Below are 22,540 nucleotides of genomic sequence, written 5' to 3'. Positions count from 1 at the left end.
GTTGATTAGTTTCTTTGCACTAAGAAAAGCTTTTAATACTTTTGATATTTGTTTTTATACTTAATTACATATGAACACCAGATATGTTTTATACATTTAATTACATTTAAATGTGAGCTACTTTAACTTTTACCCGAGTTCCTTTCACAGCAGATAACTTTACTTGAGTATGACTTTCAAGTAAGACTTCTTTCTACACCCATGCGTCTGGAATTCCCTGCCGATGATGTCATGGGCAGGTACATTTTCCAGCTATCCACACACGCAGACTGAGTAGACAGAAAGGGTACCGTCCTATAGTGAGCATTAATCAGTGATGGAAAAAGTACTCTAGTTATACGTAAGTAAAAGTATCAATACTGCAATGTAGATGTACTCTGTTACAAGTAGAAATCCCCTATTCAAAATGTACTTGAGTAAAAGTACAAAAGTATCTTCATCAAAATGTACCAAAAGAAAAAGTACTCATTATGCAGAATGTCCTGTATCACAAGTTGTCAAATGTTAAAAATGGCAAAAAAAATATTTTGAAAATAGCAGATCTACAAGCTCACAATGCGTCACATTGCAATGCATTGTGAGCTTGTAGATCTGCTATTTTCAAATGGCCGAAATGTATAGGGATGAAGTGGTTAATGTATGTTTGGTAGTAATAACTCAGTAACATAAGTAACTAGTAACTAAAGTTTTCAAGTAAATGTAGTGGAGTAAAAGTACAATAATTGCCTCTGAGATGTAGGCCTAGTGGAGTAGAAGTAAAACTATTGGAAATTGGAAATACTCAAGTATACCTCAGAAAGTCAGAATTGGTACTTAAGTAAATGTAGTTACATTACACCACTGGCATTAGTGAAGAGTGAAGACGGTATAGAAACAACTGATAAAAGGTGAACATTTTGGGCCCGGGGCGGCCTAGCAGTCCGGGCACCTATAGGCTGCTAATCCAGCCTGACAGCATGTTACAGGTTTGAGTCCCGATCCCGACAACCTTTGCTACGTGTCACTCCCCATCTCTCTCCCCCATTTCCTGTCAATTTACTGTACACTATCAAATAAAAGGCAGAAAAAAGCCCAAAAAATGTCTTAAAAAAAAAAAGGTGGAAAGTTTCTAAGAGACAAAAGAGTCTTCTAATAAGGAAGAGTGGCCACACAGCATCTGCCCTCTGTGTGCTGGATTGCTTTCTTGTGGGAACAGGCTCTGTTCTGGATGCCTTCTTCCATCCTGTGTGTTTCTCACCAGCTGGTACTGCTGCTCAGCCACCCGGCCCTAATGTCATAATAGTCACGTTCTGATGTTCCTCTCTAGATCTTCTCCAGCCGATGTGAACAATGGCTGGCAGATTGGACAGGTTGTGAATAGGGGCCGAAGAAAAACTGGGAGGGTTCCGGATTTATTTTGTTCCCACAGCTGCTGACTAAAGTTGTATGAATGATGGCCTGTGACATTTCACTACGGGGTAGAAGAGCAGGTAAATGTGCATAAGTTACCGTTGAAGACAATCAGATATTAGCCTATAGGTGGAGTGTAGAGGGGTTCTTGTTGGTTGGCAGAAATAAGTTTAAGAGAGTCAAAATAATCTTGGAATTGAACTGCAAAATGTGTGAATTGGAAATGGCCAATATGTTACTTAAAAAAAACAACTAGATTAAGGACCCTGTGCGAATGAGACATTTAGCGTCTGGAATTAGTACAGAGGCCTAATTGGTTCAACCAATAACCATGTAACATACAAAAACAGGAGCTCAACACAGGTGACACAAGCCTACAATAGCGACGCAACTCACGCAGGGACTATGTAAGGAATAAATAACGTTGTGTTTTTGTGTTCATAAAGATGTCTACTATGACATATCAATTTGTTCCAACCCAACTCCCTTGGGAAACCTTGTGACAGCTGCTGAAAGTTGGGGTACCATTAACAACCAATATAAGGCAACATTTTCCAAATTTCATTATACTTTAAGTAGCATGTGGCGTGTCAAACTAGGGGGTTTTCATGATTCTGAATCCATTTCAAGCATTAGTTTTGCATAAAAATGGCCATAGCCGTCACAAATGTGATGAGGTCAGCACATGTGGGCACATCTGGGCAAGTGGCTATGGCCGAATTTAGCCCAAGGAGTGTTTTCCGTGCAAAAAAAATGCTTGCAATGGATTCAGAATCATGAAAACCCCCTAGTTTGACACGTCACATGCTACTTCAAGCATAATGAAACTATGGGAGTTTTGCCTTATATTGGTTGTTAATTAATGGTACCCTATAATTTTCAGGGAGTTGGGTTGGAACAAATTAATATGTGATAGTAGAGACTTTTATGAACACATTTGTGAAGAAAGCTAGTGGTAAGCATTTTTTGTGCAGATTTGCCCCACATTTCGCTAACTTTCTCTAACTACAGAGCCCCATTGTTAACAGGGTAAAACCTGTCATAGAAGATAAGACACCCACCAATGACACCATCAAGCCACATGAAAACCACCAACGTGACTGCCTTGTGAATTGAACTCCCCAGGTCTCAATTAGCCCTGATGACTTACCAAGTGGGAGCTAGTATTGAAATCACCCAAGGAAAATATTGTTGGGAGCCATAATAATAGACTACGGGCCCCAGAACCACAAAACAATTACTGATTACTTAGTTCTGCTTGTCAGCTCAACGACAACATGGGGTTCAATAAAACAAACAGGAAAGAGTGTACACAGGGGACACAGACAAACGCGAATGTTATCTTTCTTTACATTTTAAGTTCAATGTTCATTTCTGTCACTTGTATTCTGCTTGTGCACAGTACTTAGAAATGAATGAACCACTCAAACCCTATATCTGCTATTTCTTTCCCTCTACACTAAATCTCTATGGCAAACATTCAGCAATCTATTACAAGCTCCCCATGAGCTTGTAGATCTGGTATTTTGCCTCCAGAATAGGGATGCTTCCAAGTGGTTACTTGAGTTCATCACCTCTTGTTGTGAATAATATACCACAGGTGTGTTAAAACACAAACAAAACAAACGAAGAAATAATAATAATTGGAGAAAACCCATGAGACCAGGGAACAGGTGTGATCTATGTACATACAGTACTAGCTTCATTAAATGAGCTAAACGAAACCACGCCCTTCATCTACAGTAAATCACATCGTTTATGTCATACACATATTAAAAGAGCATACTGGTCCACGAGGACAGTGATTTTCGAATGACGCCAAGTGACGCCAGGGGGGCCACTCAGGGGTGCCAAGAGGGCCAATTGGAAAGGAGAGTTTTGCCCTTTAAATAATAATAATATTAATAATAAACATTATTATTAATTATTGTTATTATTATTATGAATGTTAATAATAATAATAATAATAAAGTAACATTTTAATTCAAGTCAAATTCACAAGATTGTATTTTGTTTTATAATAATAGTAATTTTCACATTTTGGGGGAATATAGCCAATCTACAAGCTCACAACAAATTGCAGTGTGATGTGTTGTGAGCTTTTAAATGAGCTTTCTTTCATTTTATGCCGTTTCGCAATAGGCGGGGCACAGCCAGAGTCTATGGCTATTTGAGGGTCCTTGGCAAAGTCCTTGGAAAAGATTGGGAACCGCTTGTTTAGAGGACTCAAACGCAGCAATGTTTCAATTGTGTTGAATTTATAAACTATTAAATCACTTGAATATTGAAAGGGTCTTTATGTACACATGATGTTTCACTGGACGTCTCACAAGATTTCCTTATAAGTCAAATGCAGTCTTTGGCGGATCGTGGTGGACGTGACCGGGCTCTATGGTGATGCACTTCCTGTGGGTTTGTCCCAGTCAGAGATCTGGTGATAAAGGGGCTGGGCCAGGGTCTGCTTCTCGCCAGCTGCCTCCTGTGGTCACGTTAACTTGGCCCCATTAGTCATAATCTGGTCCCCAGGGCCAGCCTTGAAAACCCTGCCCGGCAACTGCGTAGAAATACCCAAAGCAAAAATAATAAAAAATAAAAGCTCCTCTTATGTGCCTGACCCAAGGACAAAAACAGAAACAGTCTTATCTGATGGAATGACTGAGTCTTGGCTGTTCTCCTTGTCGAATGAGGCAGAAAGGAAAAGTTGCTCTCTCAAAGTGGAACTTCAGATAACAGAAATAGCTCCCTGAAATCTGTGCGTGTAGACAAATATTGCCTTATGGTGGGTGGGATTCAGTCACTCCATTGGTCGGTTGTGTAAGTGTATTGTGTCCGATACTGTAACTTCGTAGGACTATGTAAATTAATTGTATTGATAATTCTTTCGATTAATTGAATAATCCCAAATCACTTTTACTAAATTATTAATAACTAGAAGAAGTGCCCCTAGGGGCACAGGTCTCCACCAGGATTGATATTTGGATCAAATCTGAAGGACTAATATAAAAAGGTGTTGCACATAAATGGTCCTCCTGGTGGCGCTCAAAGGGGCAGAATTGAAAAATGCAGGCCAGATTTATTTTCCTTGGGGTGTAGGGAGTGTACATACGTTTTACGCAGATCGGTGCAGTTATATGTGAAGACGCGACTTGGCCTGTTTTAGCGCCACCATGAGCCTGATTTGAAAACTGTCAAGTGACATTTCTTCCTCAGCCTAGTGGGAAAATGCGTGCATGAGGTGCGGCATTTTGTACAAAACGGGCTACAGATCAGTGCAGTTATAGGTAAAAACATGAATGGGCCAGTTATAGCGCCACCACGAGGCTGAGTTGTAGAAAGTATAATTTCTTACTCGGCCTAGTGGGAATGTGCGTGCAAAATGACTTGCGGCATTTTGTTTGAAACAGCACTCCTGCGAACTTTGGAAGCCAATCAGGATGGAGTCTGAAAGATCGGAAAGACACGTTTTGTTCAATGCTTATAGAGAGACTGTGTACCAATTTGCGTGAGGTTTGGACAAAAACTGTAGGTGTACTGTCAAAAATGTGTTTTTCAAAAAGCGGCCTCCTGGTGGCCCTATAACAGGTCAATGTGAAAACTTTGGGGCAGAGGTTCAGCTCTGGCATCCAGGGAGTGTGTGGCAGAGTGTGGCTGCGATCAAGCCAACAGTGGCAGAGATTAGCTATCCACAGACGGACGGACGGACAGACGGACGGACACACACACGGACGGATGGACGGAGTGCAAAACATACTCTCTCCCCATGCCTTCGGCCTGGTGGAGACAATAATTGAGGATATCTAAAAGATGGCCTTCCTCCTTGCATGCAAAGCTGAACTGAAAAGTTTAATCTCCAGAAGCGCTTGCTCAAAGGCTGTATGTTAACTAAACATAAACATGATTGTTTATATGATAAGTTTACATTTCATATCACTCCTGTAACCAGCAAAACAAGGGATAATGGAAATGAGAGCGGCCCCCATGTAATTAGAGCAGTCAGCTAAAGTGAGCCAACAAGCTGATCAGTCAATGAAAGTAATACAAACAATTCAATTTGAAATTTGAAATTATAGTGCGTGTACAAACTATGGTTCAAGGCTTAATAGGGCATAAAGTAACTTGACCTGGTATAGCGCCACCATGATTGACTTCCTTTGCCTGCTATAGGGTGCGCAAGAAATGTGGTGCTGATCGGTCTAGTAGTTCACAAGATTAGCCGTGGGAACACACTCATAGACATGCACAGGCAAAAATTTGATCTCGAGATTCTGCCAGGCCAAAGGCAGGGCAAGATCTATGCACATCAAGCGTAGATTGCCCCACTGGCATTAAAATTTGCATGAATCTGTGCGTACACTCCTGCAAAATGCACATGCAACGCAATTTTAAAAAAGCAGCGGAAGATGCCGTAGGGCAAGCAATGACCGGCGGATAGCAATCTCAGGGACGAGGAATTTGACTGAGCTTTGGCTGACATGATGGACTGGGAGTGATAACGGCAGCAGACTGACTGATCCTCAACATACCCCAAACATGTTACTTCTGCGTTGGCTGTGTAGAGGCTAGCAGTTCAAACACATCCATATTTCAGTGACAGAAGGCTCCAGGGGGGACCAACCCATTTAGCTGTAATCTGTTTTAAAAAGAACCTGAGGAGGCCGTACAACTATGAGGAAGCAGTCGGTGATGATCTGCCTGGGGAAACCAAGATGTCACTCTCGAAGAAATACAAGGAAGGTGGGAGATAGGAGAAGCTTCATTTGACCAGAGGTTGACCTTTGGTCTCTGGCTTAAGTCACTTGAGGCAAACTGATGGGTTTTGCTTCGATTCAGGTAATTTGAGGGGAGGATCTTTGGTTCCCGACAAAATAACGGAAGAGAGGCCAGGTGAAAACCTAAGCAGGCACTAAATATAGTGGTGCATTGCATTGCTTGATTTCGTGGCACAATTATGCCTCACTCTTCTGCGGTAGCCTGGCTAATAAGCCAGACTCAAATCACACTGTCGTGTGGTATTTGAGTCTGGAGATGCTGTGTATGGATCTTGTTTCCCGGGGGGCGGGTTCAAACATTTTCTCTTTGACGCAATTGGTCAGAGCTACTGTCAGTCAAAGGTCTCAAGCATTGAATGTCAATGTACCAAAGCCCGCCCATATTGCATACCGTGTCCCGATTGGCCACACCAGTTCTCTGGTGTAGGAAATGTGCGTACAATTGAGCCTCTCCAGACCGTAATCCGCCGGCAGGCAATTTTTTTTTGGCCAATGGCTGATTCGGTCTGGCTTATTAGCCAGGCTACTTCTGCGGGGCAATGAACAAAATAAGTCCCTATATTTTTGTGAGAGGTAAGGGTTATGATTTATGCTTGGCCCAGTGGCGAAACACATCTAGGTAAGCTAATGATATCCATGATACGATGACCATCACTACGGTACTTTACCAGAGAGACGTACTGTCTGTGTGCAATGATATGAGATGCATGCTCTGTTCCTGTTCATTCTGTTCTTATCCTCGTTTTTATATCTGCTAGGCACGTCATGTGTCCGCTGTTCATTATTGTATACTTCTCTGTGTGTCGACATGAAGTTAACACTGCAAAAAAACAAATACTGATTGTACCAAACACTGCAGAAGTCACTTTTCCAGTGACTTCTCCAGCAACTCAACTGTGTCATTGGAGGTCCCAAAGGCCTTAAACATTTAAAGATCTCGCTGCTTCTTCATCCTTGTCCCTCTTTAGCTACCTTCCTCCAGAATGCACTCATTACACCAGGGCCAGAAGGAATGTGATATTAATTCTGGTCAACAATGACAACAAAACACATCAACAAAGGCCACTGGGCCAAGCCCAGCAGAGGTACCGCCCCTGGACACACAATGCCACTACTTACCTCAACACTAGCCCTGCCCTTCCATTTTGACCCAACCCTCAGCCCCCCTGCCAAGCTAAGAATGCTGGGGGACAGTGACCTTTATTTTTTTATCCTCCCCAAGAGTCCCACCTTGGTTTCTCAGGAAGATTAAGGAAGTAGAATAGGAATTGGGAGTGTCGGATGCAACTAGCTGTAGATTCCAAACCCTGTTGGAGAGGATTCCAGAGAGGAGGCTTGGACATAATGAACAAAGTTTGGAAAAAGACCAGGGCTAAGGTTTGGCACAGAGAGGTCTAGAATTTCATGCTGTATTGCAAGAACTTTGTAGAGTTTTTTTTTTCTTTTTACATTTCACTGGTCTGGCTATTATTCAAACATGTGAAACCGTGCAACGACGACACAGCAGTTTTCGATTACCGGGCCTTCCATTATGAAAAACTGAACACGGGCCTATTAAAGGGCTTCTGCTCAATGGTAGCAGATTGTCAGCAGACATAAAAGTGAGATTGGTGATTTTATTAGCTTTGCTTTCGAAGCTCCATTTCTGTCAACTTCCATATTGTCATTGGCACACTGCCAGAGACCAATGTTCCCGTCATCTTGCAAGGCTCTCAAGGGTACTGAACCACAGGGAGTACTGTACCATCAGGTGTGTTCATCGTGGTTAGGTACCATTCGGGCAGCCTTGAACGGTCCAACAGCTGTCTGGGTGGCAACAGTGGCCCCGCCAACTGGTGACTTCACAATGGCCCCACAGGATGACTGACTGGCCCTGTGTGCATCAACTGTTGGCATGACAGCACACCCACTGGTACGAGAAAGTCTCCGGGGGTTTTCTATATAGCATGAGCATATGGAAATTAAAACCCATCCACGCACACACACACACACACACACACACACACACACACACACACACACACACACACACACGCACGCACGCACACACACACGCACACACACACACAAATCAAAAATTGACACACAGAATGGTATAAAGTTATGAATGCATGCCTTCGGCATACTGCAATGCCATTACATGAATGTCAACGCAATAGCTTCCGAAAATGTAATAACATTCAATTCCAATAACATAGCTCGTGCAGGATCCAGTCCGCATTTATATGCTCATAAAATAATGGCTGAATGCCTATGCCAAGGTTTTCCTTTTCAGGAGGAGCATTACTGTAGGCCCGAGGCCAAATGAACCATCAACATTTTGTTAAAATTAGTTAAATTATATCAAAAGGCGTGACACATGCCAAAACAAAACATCTTAGAGGAAATTAGAGGTGAAAAAACAACTAGTGAGTAAACCTGCTGTAGGTACATCTGCACAGCATATTTCAGGGATTACCTAATCCACATAAAATCAGACCATGTTACAATGATGGAAATAAAAAAGAAAAACAGCAGAATTGCCTAACAGACAAACGTGGGGGAAATAAACCCGCTTAAACCTGGCTTCCTATTGGGCATGTCATATAGTTGTTGGATACTCAAAAGGGTTTAAAAAAAGTTTCTTATTTTTATTTAAAAAAATACAGAAAATATCCCATTTACAAACTCACAACACATTGTGATAAGACATGATATAAGCTAGATCGGCTATTTGGACTAGTTGTCATACGATGATGTTTATAGTGGTTAAAACCTGCATATAGCGCACCTCAAAACCATACTTCTGTGGGTGCATACAAAGTTTGGCGCTGATCAGTCCAGTAGTTTACGAGATTAGCTACGAACACACACACACACACACACACACACACACACACACACACACACACACACACACACACACACACACACACACACACACACACACACACACACACACACACACACACACACACACACACACACACACTTACACAAACATTAAATTCCCATTGACAATGAATGGAGAATTTACATCATATTGTGGACGATCAAATCGACATGTTACGTCATGATGATGTACGATGATAAGAGCGCGGGTGTAGTTTTAATTTTTTTACAAAGCCCCAAAAAGCTGGAATTTTAAGGCTGAGATAAAAGAGGAATATGGAATAGGCTAGTGGGTTCTGATAGCCAGGGCCATTATTTCAAAGTGCTACCAGATGCAAGGTCACTACTGCAGGTTATCATATCTTTGTGCTTGATTTTCCTCAAATCACATTTCTCCTACGCTCCATTACTTCCAATGGGCATCAATATCAGTCTGGGTTAAAAAAAGAAATAATAATAAGGTTTCTCACTATATACTGTATAGTGGAGAGAGAGAGAGAGAGAGAGAGAGAGAGAGAGAGAGAGAGAGAGAGAGAGAGAGAGAGAGAGAGAGAGAGAGAGAGAGTCATCTGGTTAATATGACAGTCATCATATTCCACAAATTGAAAGTAACATTTGTACAAAACCACGATGAAAAGAGCATGTGATCAAAGCAAGACCTGGAAAACATCACATAGAAATCTAGCCAGTGACACGTGGGGCATTTTAGTCACAGTCAGTTGAATGAGTGCATGTATGGGTGACCAGGATATCCCAGTGACAACTAGGGGTGTGTGTGTGTGTGTGAGAGAGAGAGAGAGAGAGAGAGAGAGGGGGAGAGAGTGTGTGTGTGTGTGTGTGTGTGTGTGTGTGTGTGTGTGTGTGTGTGTGTGTGTGTGTGTGTGTGTGTGTGTGTGTGTGTGTGTGTGTGTGTGTGTGTGTGTGTGTGTTTTTATATATATCCCCCAAACTATAAACTCACCAAGTAGACACTTATTTCTAGTTCAAGTGAAATGATGAGGGGGGAAATATAGATGTCTGCTGGTCTTCACTAGGGATTCTGCTGGGAACACTGGGTTCTTCATAGCAAAATAAAATGTCACTAAACATCTCACTGTATAGTTCTAAGTTGCAACAGTTAGATAACATATTACAATCTACTGGAATCTAGTTTAAAACTACTTAAATAATTGATGGACTCACTTGGACTTTGCCAAGGTGTTTAGCACCATGTTCGTTAAGAACCTGGAATGCTGTTGCAATAATTAATTAAGTATTTAAGTTGCTGCATGGGGTACACCGCCACACATCTCTGCTTTCATGTTCTAGTGTTGGTCTGTAGTGTGTATACTATTACACAATGCCCTGGAACCTCCATTTAATGATACAAAAAAAAGAAGAAAAAAAAAGTATTTCAGAATATGGTTATTTTGCCTGTGTGAAATAGAGAAACACATTATGTTATTTAACAAGGAAATTGAGCATTGCTACAAAATAAACCTCATAAAGCAAATTAATCACCAGTCATGATCAATAATTTCTGATATGGCCAAGAGCTAAGCCAGTGTCACCCCACAGTGTTTGGACATTGACCATGAACATGGTTGCTTTGACATTTCAAAGGGTAATTTATTTGCTCAGAAAACTCAAAGACACTGCAGCTAACTTACTGCCTTAAGTAGCATAATGCATTGCTCTCTTGCGAATACCTATTTTCTCCCAAGTCAGTGATTCATTTCTGCAGGAAGCCACAGGTTTGTGTGCATCTAGGTGGAGACGAAACCCAATCCATCAGGCCAGGACTAGGCGGGTGGGCCCCTATTGGCTGACAATGTCCAGATGCCTCCCTGACAGCTCGGCTTCTCCTCTGACACACACATGTAACCAGCAATACAGGCTGGCATTGAGAGGCATGACTTGAGTGCGCACGCACTCACACACACACTCACACACACATGACTTGAGTGCGCACGCACATAAAAAGAAGTAGCTAGCTACGCATGGGATCCTCAAGAGTTTTTTCCCCCTTTTTTTTAATCAATGGACTGCACTGTCGTTGCATAATTTGCAGAGCCACCTATTAGAATAGCAATATGCAAAAAGAGTAAGATTATTACTGTCTAGTGACAGATGACGTGACAAATGTGCAAAAATAAAAGACAAAATACGCACAGGAAAAAAGTCGTCAAGAGGATAAAAGCTTCACTCTTTTCCTCTTAGGATATTAATCAGTGGTAGACCACCATCTGCAAATGATTTTTGCCAGGGGAATGGGGGTCCCGCTGTCTTGTTTCAAATGTTTCAAAAAATATTCTGTTTTTTAGAGGTTAAAATGGTTTAACTGATTTTGATGCTATATTATTAACTACTTTGTCTCTGGGTCCATGGACCCCACTATGAGACCACTGATTTAAGACGTGTCAATAACACCCTCAACAAATTTGGTAAGCATAATACCTGATTTATACAAAGTATAAACTTCAGTTTCATACAGTTATCTCATTTTGAAATGAAAGTGATCAAAGTTTCCCCAATTCTTGCTCTCTAAGTGATCTCTAATTGTCATATCAAGTGTCTGTAACACCTCTAACACGCTCCAAGACTAAACACAAGTGTGTACTTCTTTGTCCACTAATCCACACAACTAGCTTCCTACTGCAATCAAACCTTTTGTAAACTTCGCAATTTCAACAAGATGGCCACCTCGGCTGCTTTATTTCAACCTCTCTCTCTCTCTCTCTAACCACAAATAGGCCCAAATCGACCCAATTACTTACGGCTTCCTTAAACGCTCTGACCAGATCCTCTGATACTCCCCAGTGATGATGGGACCGTGATAACTCTCTTCCTCATCTCTGCTTTTCCTGTGTAGACTGGGAGGTTACACTTGGTCTGCTTGATAGCATCTCTAAGTGACGTTTTTGTTTGTTTAGGAGGTTGAAGACTTCTACGTTAAAGAGTGTACAAAGTGAATACTAGCTAAATAAAGTTTTTTCACCAAACATGTACATATGCCTCCAAATGTTACAAGCAATGTTACATATACTATTAAAGATATCACACCTGCCTTAAGGTTTATTTCCCCTGCCATTCTATACCTGTACTTTAAATGTGTACCTGTATTTCTATTTAACTATATAAAAAAAATATTTTTTTACTTCATTACATACAGTATTATTATTATGTTTTATGATCTAGTTGTTATATTGTGTTGTTGTGTTTTACACCATCTCTACAGAACATGTCCCACCAACATTTCACTGCTTATGATAAAGTTAGTGACAAATAAATCCTTCTTGATTCTCTTGATCCTTGATTCTTTGTTCAGTTTGAACTGTTCTGAGAGCATGGGCATGTTCATGCACAATACAATCCTCAGTCCGCACAATACATTTTTACACTATCAGTTAACTTCTTTCAACTGTCCCTATTTTGGGCATGTCATTATACTGTAAGTTTTCAAAAAATAAATAAAATAAATAAATAAATAAAATGTCCAAAATAGCTGAAATATCAGATCTACAGTGCAGATGTAGAAGCAGATGCTCACAATGCATCACTATTTTTGCCCAACACCATCACAAGATGAACTGCAAAATAAGGTGGTTAAATAAGCGGTTAAAGAAATGTTAATACATTTTTTACTGTGCATAATTTTACAGTTTTCTGATAGCAAACACTTTGCAGCAGACACATTGATTCACAAATGACTTTTGCATGCAAAGTGATGAAGTGGAGGATTGATGTGTAAACAGCAAAACCAATAAGTGACAGAGAGGGTGACAGATGAGACTCTCCTCTCTCTCTCTCTCTGTTAGCACATGGTAGCAATTGGGGAAAGTGAGGGTCTGCTGGTCCAACAGTAATTAGCAGACGGCCTCATGTTCATGTTTCTTTTAATAGCCCAACATGGCCATGTGTGGACTAAAAATAAACAGGACAATTAGGGGCGGTGAGGAAGGCCATCATTTGAGGGGCCTGACCCCTGACCCCGGGTCAGAACCTATACAGAGGTGTCCATGTGGACCACCTGCGCCCCACTTTGGTCACATGGTGTGTTTACGTTAGGGGTCAGGGCACATGAGGAAGGCCATTGTAAGGAACGCCAGCAAGTGTGCGTAAACACTGTCTATTTATATCGTAAAGGGTGTGCCACGCTCGGTCTGTTTGTATCCAAGATGTATTGTGGGTAAACAGGACTGATGCATCATGGGTGAACAGCACTTGAAGGATGAGGGGGGGGGGTCACAGGCAGCCGTCTGTGCTTTTCCCATCCCAAATGTCTTTCAAATACAAAATGGAATAATTTCCTTTCAAAACTGCTCCCCAGAAAAGAATGGGTGGATGGATATGAGAAATGTCTCGTATAGTTTACTTGCCTCAGGAGGATCAGTTCATACCAGAGACATTCAATTCCCAATCCCCCACCCCCATGCAAAAATGCACACTTTGTCTAAAATTGCTCCTCTTGTTTAAGTGGAATCCAGAGCCAGGTTCAGCTCGAATCTATTGCTCTACGTTGGCCAGTAAAGCACAGATGTTCACATAGGCCCAAGAACAACAAGGAGAGCCATTCACACCTGGCAACTCTCAAACAGAACTTGGCACCAAAGAACCTGCAAGGTTGTCCCAGATTGACCTCTGACCTCTGTTGATGTCAATGAGCCTCTCGTCCAATCGGACAGCTGGAAACTGCCCTTGGACTTGCCTGGTCCCAGAAACAAAGACAAATGATTCTATCAGATTAAATGTTTTTTAATGGCAGCTGGAGAAGCCAAATGTGGGCCTCTCACTGGCGGCCATATGTGCATGCATTTCTCTGGTTATCATTCCAAATGAGACTCATTTGTAACCAATCTGCAAAATGGAAGACATAGTTGTGACTGGAAACATTGAGGGGGGGCACTTCTTGTTTGTTACCTCGGGGTAAAGCACACAAAAACAACATGGTCATAATTTATTTCCTTTTGTCAACTCTGCCATCACCATGCTCTCAAAGTTGATTGACTGTGAGAATGACTGGCAGGCATGAAGGACATGGAATCATATTATGTAGCTTCGCGCGCATGAAGTGGATTATGAGCAATATGTTCTGACCTCAATCTTCCAACAGAAACAGCGAGAGCAAACCACACTTCCAAAGGCCTTGCTATTTTTAAATCCCAGTTGGACCATGTGCGCTTGGTGGTGTCCCACAGCAAAGGCTTCTTGAGCTGTCCTCGAGCCCAACACAAAGACATCTTCACTGGGCCTGGAGCTTCAAAGCAACAACAAGGTCAAGTGCTGTATTTTGGTTTCAGTGTGGTGTGCCAGGCTAACTGGATACCCAGCAGCAGACTGGTCTCACTCAGTGTGGTGTGCCAGGCTAACTGGATACCCAGCAGCAGACTGGTCTCACTCAGTGTGGTGTGCCAGGCTAACTGGGTACCCAGCAGCAGACTGGTCTCACTCAGTGTGGTGTGCCAGGCTAACTGGGTACCCAGCAGCAGACTGGTCTCACAAAGCGCTGGCATTTTGGAATCGGTATCAATCATCCAGATACACGCACAGATGCGCACGCATGCCGCACAGAAAGAACAAACTGGTCCGATGGCACCACATAAATAAGCACACGCACATTTGACGTCTTGACGCACATGCTCCGGTTTCTCCACGCATGCACAAACACACATATACCCACACTGGGTTTTTGGGCGGACGTTGCGGGATTTTGGCGGAAGTACCACTCAGTTTACATTCTCCGTAAGTAAGTGTTGTGATTGGTCGAAAAAATATCGTATCCGGGGGAAATACATCCCCTGCCTTAGGTTGTGACCAGCTATTCTCTTCGCAGATGAGTAAGGCTGGGACCGAGGCTAACATATACCTATGATCACTCAGCCATATGCAGGAAAGGGGGTGGAACCTTCACCCTTGCTACAGGCTGACTGTTGGTCACTCTTGTGCCTCTGACTGGTCAGTATCCCCTAGCACCTTCTGAAGACAAGCAATACCCCCCCCGCACACACACACACACACTTATAAACCGTTTGGTCTCCTGACAGCCTTCAATTGAGGATAATTGTCTCTTTCAGATCTTAAGGGTCTGTGATCTGCCATCCACTGAGCCTGGAGGACTTACATTTCACTTCTAGATTGGGGGGAGCAAATAACAAGAAGGGCTTCATAGACATGACAGTCCATATACTTGTACAGGTATAATTGAGACCATAGGTCGCATTTACTATGAAAACCTGTATCTCCCGTCAGTTGGTCGGGCTCCATATATGGTCACGCCTTGTGACATCACGCCTCCATATAATATGGTCACGCCTCGTGACATCACGCCTCGTGACACGTCACGCCACCATATATGGCCATCTCCATATATGAAGATCACGACACTGACCTCATCAAACCCTGGATAGCCATACATGGAGAAGACTGGATCATCACCTAGATCTGCATATATGGAGCCGGCCAGCAACTCTACATCTGACCTCAAACCCTTAGATCTCCATATATGGACCTGTTCTGACATTCCATACTCATACTGTATGTTGATGCTTCCCCACCCGTCCTTCCTGTTCTGACATTCCATATGTTGATCTGACCTCATCAAACCCTGTACACTCAAGACACGCTCCATATGGCAAGTACAGAATTCATTCCATATGTTGATCTGACCCCCATGCCAATTTATTTTGTATTATTTTTGCCATCTTACTGACGGTGTTGCTTTGACTGTGATGTCTTTCCATCATGCTGTATCTAAAGTACTTTTTTCCCTTCCCTGTAATCTGTTTTTAACTGCTGTACTGTCTTTGGCGACTGAATTTGCCCAGCTTCTTATCTCTTACACCGAGGAAGAACAATGTATCTGTGTAGCTAATGTAATGTGCTGTGCGTCTCCTGAGCACACAGAGAGGTAAACTATTGAATTTCGAATCTTAAACCAGAATGACTCGATAAATACAGATCAATGACGTCTCAGATGTAACACCTCAATAGAGATGTTACCACACAGTATAAAAACATAAATACTGACAAAATAAATAAATAAATATCCATCTCCTGTCAAAGCCCAAAGCAGGTTACGTTACACCTCACAATGAAGAAGGGCAAAAGATTAAGTTTCGGAATCAACAAGGATACCTCGGTAGAGATGCCGTGAGAGAGAAGTGAGATGTGAGAACATGGTGGATATTCTCCAATTCAAAAGGAAGGCCTCAATGGAGGTACAGACACATAGCTTTTACATCAAAGGTTTAATCTGATGTCAAAAGTGGAGCAGATAGGCCTGTATCATGTTGCGTCTCCATTTTATGTAGGCGGGTCTTTGAGTGACAGCAACTTAACGCTAAGTGAAGAAGGCTTAATGCATGCTTGTATTTCAGAGGTCAGCAGGTAATGACACATGAGTAAACTTCAAAAGGACAATATCCAAACAGCGGGATCATTATGATATTAAAATGTGGATTTGTTTTGTCACGAAACAGACACACAAACCGGTTGGTAAACTTACTGATAGGAACAGTATGTGCCTACAACACCCTCCTTCTATTGCATGATGGGTCGTGTTAAGAACTTGCACATTGCTGTCGTCAGTAGAGCCACACAGAAAGAGAGAGGAGAGCGAGAGATGCTTTACCACACCTGCAGCTCGTCTAGTCAGATAATCAACTCCGAATAGCAGTCCGTTAAGTCGACAGCTGTGTACCAATAACAGCTGCATGGGGAGAAGTCAATTTAAGCCAGGGTGCTCAACGCGTTAGCGTGGCTATGTGGGGGAACACACATTAACATGAGTGGCATAACAGCAGAGGAGGAACAGGAGGATAACTTCAAATGCAGTATCAAATGCATTAGGTTCCTTAAAAGAAGTTGTGTCAGCCCGGCCCACCTCATGCGCAAACCACATAAACACACACAAGCGCAAATACAGAAACATTACAATCTCGCAAATACACACACATGAGGCTCATACACAAAGCTGTCTCTCTTGTGTGCTCACCCGCACGTACACACACAAACATAGATGCAAAGATGCAAACAACCCCCACTGTTTGTCTCACACACACATAAATGCAAGTTCATGTGCGCACATGTGTGTGGACATGTACTGTACACACACACGCACGCACGCACGCACGCACGCACGCACGCGCGCACGCACGCACGCACGCACGCACGCACGCACGCACGCACGCAATCATGTGTGGGTGCCTCATGCATGTGGTGACAATGTGTGTGCTGTGCTGCGGTGGTTGAGGCAGGAGTCAGTCTGTTAAAGGAGGAAGTGGTGCTGTGTAGCCCGGAGGAGCAGGGTCCCTGGGAGGAATGTTTATCCTGTCCGACGCCTTTCATCTGTTTACTGTTAATCACTTCCTGCACACTGTACGTGAACTGGGCCCGCTCGGCTCTGCAGCGCAAGGGGCCGCTGGTGGCTGGTGACACTGGGCGAGGAAGGAGGGAGAGAGAGAGTGAGTGAGGGGGAGAGAGAGAGAGACATTTTGGATTCGTAAATACTTTTGAGTCATGAGTCAAGGAGATGGTAAGGAATGATAAGGGCTCCAGAAGGTCTCTGGGAGTTCAAAAACTGCCATTGTATACTGTACACTGTAAAATCGTGTAAACCGAACGTTCATGCTTTTATTTGTGTGAGCCATGTTGCATTTTGTGATATTAACTGTTGTTTTTGTTCACTGCCCTGACCACCACTTGAAGGTGATATTAACTGTTGTTCACTGCCCTGACCACCACTTGAATGCCACACTTATTCTGAGCTTGTTACTTTTTTGTTGGTTTTAGAGGACAGAAGTGTTTATGAACCAGTTGGGGCCTTTTCAATGTTTTTATAGTGAATTGTTTTCCACAGTCTTTCAACCACTTCGCTTTTATGCCTTATTTGATCAACTAAACTAAATGAAAAGTCACCGCAAAGTTGAGAGCTTTCTCACTGTCCTCTTACGTGAGACACAATTGCATAATCGCTGACTATGCTCATTCACTGACTGTTATAAGCTATACAGTGTGTGACTTAAGTAACTCAACGGGTAATGCCTGATTTATACTTAGCTGTACGTTGGAGCCACCCTCCGGAATTAGCTGATCTACAAGCACACAACGCAATGCATTGTGACTGGTTGTGAGCTTGTAGATTGGCTATTTTTGGTGTGCGACACCGGCGGGGCAACCAACTATACAGCGTGCGACTTCCAGGAACGGAAAGTACAATGGCTAACCGTAAAGCCACCATGCCCAAGACTTATGAGGCCCTAATGTGCATCTACCATGCCCTGTGGCTCTGGTGGTGGTGGCAGTAAATCTCTGCCAGTGTTGCACAATTTTCTGTCCCTCGACTCCATGGCTTAAGGGGGGGGGGGGGGGGGGGGGGGGGAACTCAAAGTCCTCTCTCTCGCTTTTTCATTCTTTCTGTCCATCTTTCCACCCATCTCCCGTCTGCCTTCGTTTAGTTTGTTCCTTTTATTGTTTGTTCATCAGTCCCGCTCTCCCACACACCCTGTCACGCTGTCCCTCCGTGACGTTAAGACCTGTGACTGACTGCACCCTTGTCCCTTTGATGCCAAGACATTGCTAACATGCATTTCATTAGTAAAAGTCGCGTGAGGTATTTTTCTGTTTACATTGTTATGGCATGTGTACAGCAGTGACAGATATGCAGGTGAATGCAGAGACAGTCACGCACATGCTGGATTTTTTTTCTCTTTCTCGCCTCCCTTTATCTCTGTATCAATTTGCCAGTCCGTCCGTCATCTATAGTTTGTCTCTCTCTCTCTGCATGTCCCTGTCCCTCCATGACGACATGTCTCTGCATGTCCCTGTCCCTCCATGACGACAGCAACAACACCGGGGGCAGCAACAACCCCACTTCCCCCGAATCTGCCACCATCACCAGTCTGAGCCCAAATCAAGCATCTGTGAGCATTTACCTAGCTTTGGAATTCTGACGGACTAAACCCTGCACCTGGCAGATGAAATGGAGGTCTAGAACGAAGGCTATGGTGACCCCTTCTTCAATCACAGAAAATGCTGGCTTGTTCACTACACAAGCAAAACGCCTCATGCCCATTTGCCATATTCACACAGCGGCCATTTTGCTCTTACATCGACCATACTCATCATACTTTAACATCAAATACAGATATGATATAAGACAACAAGGCGTCTATCCCATGTGGATGATGTTGTTGGGTTTCATGTGGCCAGTCTGTGAGGTCAGTCATTATGACATATCCGACCCCCATTGACTTTCATTATTATAAAATTAAGTTAAATATTTAAAATAAATATTCATAATACATTAATAAATTCTACCTTCACGAATTGAATCATGAAATTCAATATTTCTTTCGCATGCAGAATCCACCCTTGGCCTTGGCTCGTTTGGACAACGGTTTGCAGCCTTTTCTATTTCTAACTCCTTGCGCTACGACACGGCTAGTCTGTTGGCATCCCTTTGCGGTCTCTTTCTCGCTCCCTTTGTTCCGCCATGGTTCATCTGTTTGACTGTCGGCATCCCAGTGCAGTCACTTGTGTTCTTCTTCTTTCCTTCTACCCTGCACTTTTTCTTGGCTAGTGGGTTTAACTGTTGACATGGCTTGTCTGGCTGACTGTCACCGATAGCCTGCCTTTTATTCTGTTTCTGTCATGCAAGACTTTAGTTTTCCTTCTGCATCTATATTTCTGCGCTTTTTCATGATTACATTTCTAGCGAGGAATTGTGTTGTAGGAATTAATACACTTGTGCTCAACACATAATACTGTAATCCAAGCCCCATTAATTGGCATGGGTGCAAAGGTAGGCCCCCAGAGCAGTTGGTAAACGTTGAAGCCGCCCCACCCTACTGGCCACAGATGGAGCTGCAGGTGGGCGAAGTACATGCATGAGCAAAAAAGCGCGCAGCTGGGGTTTAACACAGATCGCTCGTTCATGGAGGCTAGCACTTCCGCATTTTCCCAAATCAAGAAAATGCGGACGTAGAGCGTTCTTCCGGGTAGTTCAAACTCTGAGCAACTTCCATTGAAATGAATAGCTGGGGGCAGGGCTGTCCAGTGGTTTTGGGCATTATCTCCTCCCCCCACCCCCCACGCACGCACGCACGCACAGCCTCTTTCAGAGCCACAGTGTAAAAACGGACGGCGTGTGAATGTGGTCAATTTGTGCAGCACCTGGAAGGCTGTGACAGTTGGAGGCTGTTGTCTCCTTACCCTTCAGTGGATTCTGTGATTACATTTACAGGCCTTTTTCTACCATGTGACAGATTTACTAATTCCCAACTGAAAGTACGTTTCTTTCATTCTATTGTTTATTTATTTTTACTCATCTGTTCTTTGTTTGTTTCTCCTCTCATTCTATCCCCCTTTAAGTTGTTTATTCATTATTTCTGTGAACATAATCTCTTGGTTTTATACCTGTATATATGTTGTGGTACCTCTCAGTCCCGGCATAGTAGTTCCGGAGTGGTTCCAACGGATTGTGCGGCCCTGTCTTTCCCTAGTGGTTCTGATTGAGGGTAGCTACTGGGACGTAAGTCGGGACTTGATCACCCCGGCTGGGTCACCCGAGTGAGGGGTATGATGTTCGAGAGACCCGAAACACCGATGACCTTGGGATACATCACTGAGGATACGTCCCAGTTGCATCCAGGCGATGTATTTTCGTTCTGTGGCCTCGTGGGGAAAGATGGTGGGTGGATGGGGAGGATTGGGAAGGGACTTGTGGGAGAAAATATAAAAACAAAGAGTTGTATTTTATTTTATTTTTGTGAAACTTGCATACGATGTCATGCTCACACTCTTTGAATAAATGTTTATTAAAAAAAGAAAAAGAAAGTATGTTTCATATTTCGTGAAGGATCTCAGATTTCCAATCCACATGTGACATCATCAATATAACGTCAGAGTCCCACAGGGTAGCCAGTCTGTTTTTAGAGCCTGTCTGGTTAAAACATCACAAAATCAAGAGATAGGCAGCATAAGAAGTTTTCCATCCATATGACAGAGTGCTCTCTCTCTCTCTCTGTGTGTGTGTGTGTGTGTGTGTGTGTGTGTGTGTGTGTGTGTGTGTGTGTGTGTGTGTGTGTGTGTGTGTGTGCGCGCGTGTGCATGTCGCACCAGTCGATGCAGTATGTTTACGTTTGTGCATGCATGTTTATTTGAATGTGTCTGTCTGTGTGTTTGCACACGTGACATGCATGTGTGTGTACATGTGTGCACGTCAAGAGCGCTGTTGGAAAGGTCTTTGCTATCAGTCAGCGATGCCCTGCAGCTTGTTCTCAAACACGCAGCCTGCCGTACGACACAGTAAAATGTGGAGAGTTCATTTAGCTGTGTACAAAGTGTACAAATGGCCCTGTATGGGTGCATCGTTACACTTTCAGAGTTAACTTAACACTCCAGACTTCACTGTGTAGAACAAGCTGCCTGGGCGGTCCTTTTTCTCGATCTTCAGTTGTTTTCTTTGATGCTGGCCTCCATCTCTGGCACACTTTGTCGCTCTCGTTTCCAACTGCTCCTTAACCACATGAACCCCAGCGTTTCTATTCCGAGGTTAACATTCAGCAAAAATAGCACATCTACAAGTTCACAACGCGTTGTAACGCGACACATTGTGAGCTTGTAGATGGGCTGTTTTTGGCAAAGAGATTTGGTGTAATGGGTAAAAGGGAGGGGGGCGAGTATAGACCCTTAGGGACTCCGGTCAACAAAGTATACTGCAGAGTTAGGGAATAGTGCTTTCTCTCTGAATCTCACTTGCTCTCCCAATCATACACGCATGCAAATATATGCCCATATTTCTAATAGTTTAGATAATAGTGCTCCATGTTTCTTTTCCCCTCACCGCTGTGAGCCACACACATTCACATGCATGCACACACACGCACAAAACAACACAAACACACGCACGCACGTGCACACACACAAAAACATAAACTATGTCCACAAACGCCACTAAAATACCCAGGTGGCTGCATCCCAGCAGGGAGCGTAACCATTACCATAACTAATTAAGTGTTGTTGCATCCCTAAGATGATGTGTCATGGATTTTAAGTATAACACAGCATGTACAGTACAGTACAGTACAGTACAGGATGTAAGGAATGACCTCTGCTTTATTTGCGCACGCACGCACGCACGCACGCACGCACACACGCACACACGCACACACACACACACACACACACACACACAGTATTCAAGTACTGCTGTGGGCGGAGAGCATGTTGCTGGATAGAAAGAAACAAAACAGAAAAAAAATCAATGCTGTCAAAAATAATCAGGAATACCTCTGAGACAAAACAATGTCTGCCTGACTCATGTTCTCGAGATGAAAACGGTAGAATTTCAGGAGAACCACATCAACCACAAACGCGGCATTTCACAAGATGAGAATGTGCCCATTCTGAGGTCCCCTTCTGACTCATGCTTGTAGGAGTGTGAGTGCTTGCGTGCGTGCTTGCGTGCTTGCGTGCGTGCGTGTGTGTGTGAGCATTTGAGTATATGTGTGCGTCTGTCTACCTCTGATGAG

Source organism: Electrona antarctica (genome assembly GCF_951216825.1).
Source record: "Electrona antarctica genome assembly, chromosome: 22".
NCBI lineage: Eukaryota > Metazoa > Chordata > Actinopteri > Myctophiformes > Myctophidae > Electrona > Electrona antarctica.
The sequence above is the reverse complement of the archived record's forward strand: the minus strand, read 5'-3'. Positions refer to the sequence as shown.